The following is a 5,652-nucleotide window of genomic DNA, read 5'->3' as shown; positions in this document are numbered from 1 at the left end:
CCATACTCATTTGGAAAATAAGTTCTTTGAGATTAAGTATATTAAGTTACTTCAAGATTCCTTTCCTTTAATGTTATTGTGTCGGAACGTGACACTCCGATCCCATATGTCGTGTCGGAACGTGACACTCCGATCTCATAATACCGTGTCGGAACGTGACACTCTGATCCAATTATCTCATTATTTTATTTCATCAAGCCTTTTTTATTCAAGGCGTCATTTTAATAGAGAGGGTTCACAATTAGAAATTCAACAGTCTCATAATTTTAGGCCAACCACAAACCACACAATCAAACATACAACCATACAATAAAGTACATAGGAGACTTTACAATATCAATCAATACATATCAATCGCTATTTAGAGCTTATCTATCAAATAAAAATAAACCATAACCTACCTCCACCGAAGAACCGAAGTCAAGAAAGCTACTTCTTCAATACATTCCCCTTTTCCTCAATGCCTCCAAACCTTTCCAATATCAAGTGTATATGCATACTTGTAAGTTAACGAGTCTATAAACTCTCAAATTATTCTATGTCCATCCTAGACCAAAAAGCTCACCTACCGAATAGTATAATCAATCTCCTAAAGTTTAGACCTAAGGGTAAGTCTTAACTCCTCGAATTTCCATAAATTTAATGGTATTCAAATAATACAATTAACCTAATATTTAAATATTCAACTCAATATGTCAATTTTTATTTATTATTTCATAATAGGATTATATAATTAAAAAATTAGGCCACAAATTACGCAACCTGAGGCAGGCTAGCGAAACATGAACCATAATAAAATTTTGATGTCCAAATTGATTAACAATTGCAACAACACTAGTTGCTGCGCAGGGATGATTGTTTCAACTTTCCAATCACCATTCACTTTAAATTTTCCAACCAATCAGCACTCTCCTAACACCAACTCTAATCAATTGTATATTCAACTAACATTTACTTCAATAGCCAATTTTAATCTTTCTTTTGCTCCTCAGTATCATGTAAATATATAATAATTCATCCTACCTATTTTATAATAATAATTTTGATTCCTAATAATAACTACAACTTTACAATCTAACATGCATAATAGGAGAAACTACCCATACTTTCTTTCAGCATTAAAGTAATTCTGAGTTAGCGGAGAAGTACGGTACCAATTCGAAGAACTTTCGGCGGCTCGTTCTGATAACTAATCTTCTTGATTTCTTCTACACCGCGCGCCTCCCTCTTGAATTTTCTTCTTTTCTGCAAATAAATTATTAACCTAATTGCTTTACAAAACCAATTATAAAATGCTAAAACTGATCTACTAATAATTTTAATGTTATCTTCTTTACCCTCTAACTAAATTAACTATTAAATTACCCCACTATTTTCATAATTATAATTACGAATAGTTCAAAACACCCATTAAAATCTATCGAAAAGTATTTTATCAAAGAAAAAGTTCTAGTGCTCAAACAGACTAAAATGAGTTGTTACAATAGATACCAATTTACCCGTCGTTCGTCCTTGAACGATTAAAAGAAAGATGAGGGCGAGAAAGAGTACCTGAATCGGTAAAAAGATGTTGATATCTTTCATGCATATCAACCTCACTCTCCCAAGAGGACTCTTCAACTGGCCGATTCTTCCACTGAACCTTGATAGAAGCAATCTCTTTTGATCTCAATTTGCGGACCTCCCTATCTAGATAGCAATAGGCTCTTCCTCATAAGACAAATTCTCATCAAGAAGAACTGAATCCCAACGAATAATATAATTTCCATCACCATGGTATTTTTTCAGCATAGACACATGAAATATCGGGTGCACTCCTGACAACCCTGGAGGCAATGCCAATTCATAGGCCACCTCCCCCAAGCACTTCAGAACTTCAAATGGACCAATATACCTCGGAAGCTCGCTTACCAAACAGCATCACACCTTTCATCGATGAAACCTTCAGCAAGACGTGTTCACCCTCCATAAAATCCATGTCCCTATGCTTTCGATTTGCATATTCCTTCTGCCTACTCTGAGTTGCTAAAAGCTTTTCTTGAATAAATTTCACTTTCTCTAATAATTCCCTCAGAAGATCAGTACCCCAAAGTCTAACCTCAAATGCATCAAACCAACCAATGGGGGACCTACATCTCCTCCCATACAATGCCTCAAATGTCTCCATATCAATACTCAAGTGGTAGCTATTGTTGTATGAAAACTCTGCTAAAAGGTAAAAATTTACCTCAATGACCAGCAAATTCTATCACACATGCACGAAGCATATCCTCCAACACCTGAATTGTTCGCTCAGACTGACCATCGGTCTAAGGGTGAAATGCAGTACTAAGATCTAGTCTAGTACCTAATTCAGCATGTAATGTCCTCCAAAACATAGAAGTAAATTGCGTACCTCTATCTGATATGATGGAAAGTGGAACTCCATGCAATCGAACAATCTCAAAGACATAGAGTTTGGCTTACTTCTCGACATTGTAAGTCATCTTAACCGGAATGAAGTGAGCAGACTTAGTTAACCTGTCAACAATTACCTAAATAGAATCAAACTTACCCAATGTTTTTGGAATACCAACTGCGAAATCCATTGCAATTCTTTCCCACTCCCATTCAGGAATGGGCATTCTCTGAAGTGTCCCTCCAGGCCTCTGGTGTTCATACATTACCTGCTGACAATTCGGGCATTGGGCAACAAAATCAACAGTTTCACGCTTCATTCTACTCCACCAATAATGTTGCCTTAGATCACGATACATCTTGGTTGCACCAGGATGTATAGAATACCTCGAACTATGAGCCTCTATAAGAATAGTGTGAGTCAAATCAACAACACGGGGCACACATACCCTTCCCTTAATTCTCAAGACGCCTTCCTCATCAATTACTTCCTCTTTCGCCTCTCCTGGCACTACCATATCTCGAATTTGGCTCATCTTCTCATTAGCAAACTGCTTTCCCTTAATCTTGTCAAGAAAAGAAGATCTTGCCTCCACACAGGCCAAAAATCAACCTTTCTCTAGTACTTCCAGCCTCATAAAGTCATTAGCTAGAGTCTGAACCTCTCTAGCCAATGGGCGTCTAGAAACCTATATGTAGGCTAAACTACCCATGCGCCCCACTTTTCTACTTAAAGCATCTGCCACAACATTAGCTTTTCCTGGGTGACATAAAATTGTAATATCATAGTCTTTCAATAGTTCCATCCACCTCCTCTGCCTCAAATTCAAATCTTTCTGAGTAAAGACATATTGTAAACTCCAATGATCTGTATAAACTTCACATTTGACCCCATATAGATAATATCACCATTGCTTTAATGCAAATACAACTGCAGCCAACTCCAAATCATTGGTCGGATAGTTACGTTCATGCACTTTCAATTGCCTCGAATCATAAGCAATTGCCTTGAGTTTCTGGAAGCCTTCTTCACATTCGTCCGACCATACAAATGGAACATTCTGCTTAGTCAAATTTGTCAGCTGGGAAGCAATAGAATAAAATCCCTTGACGAATTGACGGTAGTAGCTAGTTAAACCAACAAAGTTCCTTACCTATGAAACATTAGTAGGTCTTACCCAACTCTTCACTGCTTCAATCGTAGAAGGATCAACCATCACTCCATCCTTAGACACCACGTGCCCCAAGAAGGACATTGAATCGATCCAAAACTCACACTTGGAGAATTTGGCATAAATTCTTTTCTCCCTCAACAACTCCAATACATTTCTCAAATGCTCCTCATTTTCTTTCCTGCTCTTTGAGTATATCATCAATAAATACAATAACAAAGAGATCCAGATATGGCTTAAAATTCCCGTTCATCGGGCTCATGAAAGCAGCAGGGCCATTCGTAAGCCCAAAAGACATTACTAAGAATTCATAATGCCCATACCTGGTTCGAAAAGCAGTCTTTCGCACATCCATTGCCCGTATTTTCAATTGATAATAACTGGATCTCAAATCAATTTTAGAGAAGACACAAGAACCTTGTAGCTGATCGAACAAATCATCAATGCGAGGAATGAGATACTTGTTCTTAATAGTTACCTTATTCAGCTGCCTGTAGTCTATGCACATCCGATTACTTCCATCTTTCTTTTTCACAAATAAAGCAGGAGCACCCCAAGGGGATGCACTCGGTCTAATAAAACCTTTACCTAACAACTCCTGAAGTTGGGCCTTTAACTCCCTTAACTCAACTGGAGCCATTCTATAAGGGGGAATGGAAATGGGGCGAGTACCCAGCTCCAGGTTAATACAAAATTCAATATCCCTATCTGGTGTAATACCAGGAAGGTCTGCAGGAAACACATTCAGAAACTCATGGACTATCGAAACAGACTCAATCGAAGGCACTTTGGAAGTATCATTCCTGAGATGTGTCAAGAAAGCTAAACAACCCTTAATCACCGTCCTCTTAGCACTAAGAAGAGATTTAATACGAACCGGAGTGGAAATATAGTCACCCTCCCACACTAGCGGATCTGTCCCAGGCTTGGCCAATGTCACAGTTTTAGCATTATTATCTAAGATTGCAAAATTGGAGAAAGTCAAGTCATACTCAGAATTACATCAAAATCAATCATATATAGAATAATCAAATCTACATAAGTATTGCTCCCCACAAAAGTCACGAGGCAAGACCTATACACCTTTCTCAATTATCACAAAGTCACCCACAGGAGTAGAGACACGAAAAGGCATGTCAAGCAAATCACAATATACATCAAGACCAATAGAAAATAAGGAAGATACATATGAAAATGTGGATCAAGGATCAAACAACCCAGAAGACATGCAATCACAGACCAAAAGAGTACCTGTGATAACAACATCAGATGTCACCGCCTCACACCTCCCGGGAAAGCAGAACAATGGGCCCTATCACCTGTCTGTCCATTGCCCCTACCAAGCTGCGCTACAGTAGTTCCAACTTGCCCGCCACCCCGACTGAATTTGTGACCACCATTACCTTGGACACCACGTCCTCCAGAATGGCGGCCTCTACCATGACCACCTCCACCTCAATCCTTTCACAAAGAGGCGAATACTCTCTTATGGACTAAAACAAAGCTGAGTGGCATACCTGGATAGTGCACGAAACTTGACCTCATAAGCAACAACATACATCCTTCCATTCTCTAGGCTCAGGAACTCATCTCTCCTCCTATCCCTTAAAGTCCGGGGTAAATACTTCTCCATAAATAAGCTAGAAAATGATGCCCAAGTCATAGGTGGTGCCTTTGCTGGTTGACACTCAACATATGACCGCCACCACATTTTTGCATCCCCCTAAAACTGGTAGGTCACCAACTCAACATCGAATCGTTCTACTATGTCCATATTATGTAGAAGCTTATGACAATCAACCAGAAAATCATAGGCATCTTCGGATTCAGCACCCCATAGGACTGGAGGTTTCAACTTTAAGAACCTAATGAAAAGGTCATGCTGATCACCTGTCATTATAGGCCCTGTAGTCAATCGAGGAAACCTGCCTACTTCCAATGATCCATCCATGCGACGAGCCACTGCGGCTGCATGTTGTACTCCCTGAACCTGAGGTGCTGGTGCAGAAAACACTGGAGGTGTCTGGCCCTTATCAGATAACCCGCTAAGATAAGTAAGAACCTGATTAATCATCTATAGGGT

Source organism: Solanum pennellii, chromosome 12 (genome assembly GCF_001406875.1).
Source record: "Solanum pennellii chromosome 12, SPENNV200".
Lineage (NCBI taxonomy): Eukaryota > Viridiplantae > Streptophyta > Magnoliopsida > Solanales > Solanaceae > Solanum > Solanum pennellii.
Note: the sequence above shows the minus strand (reverse complement) of the source record.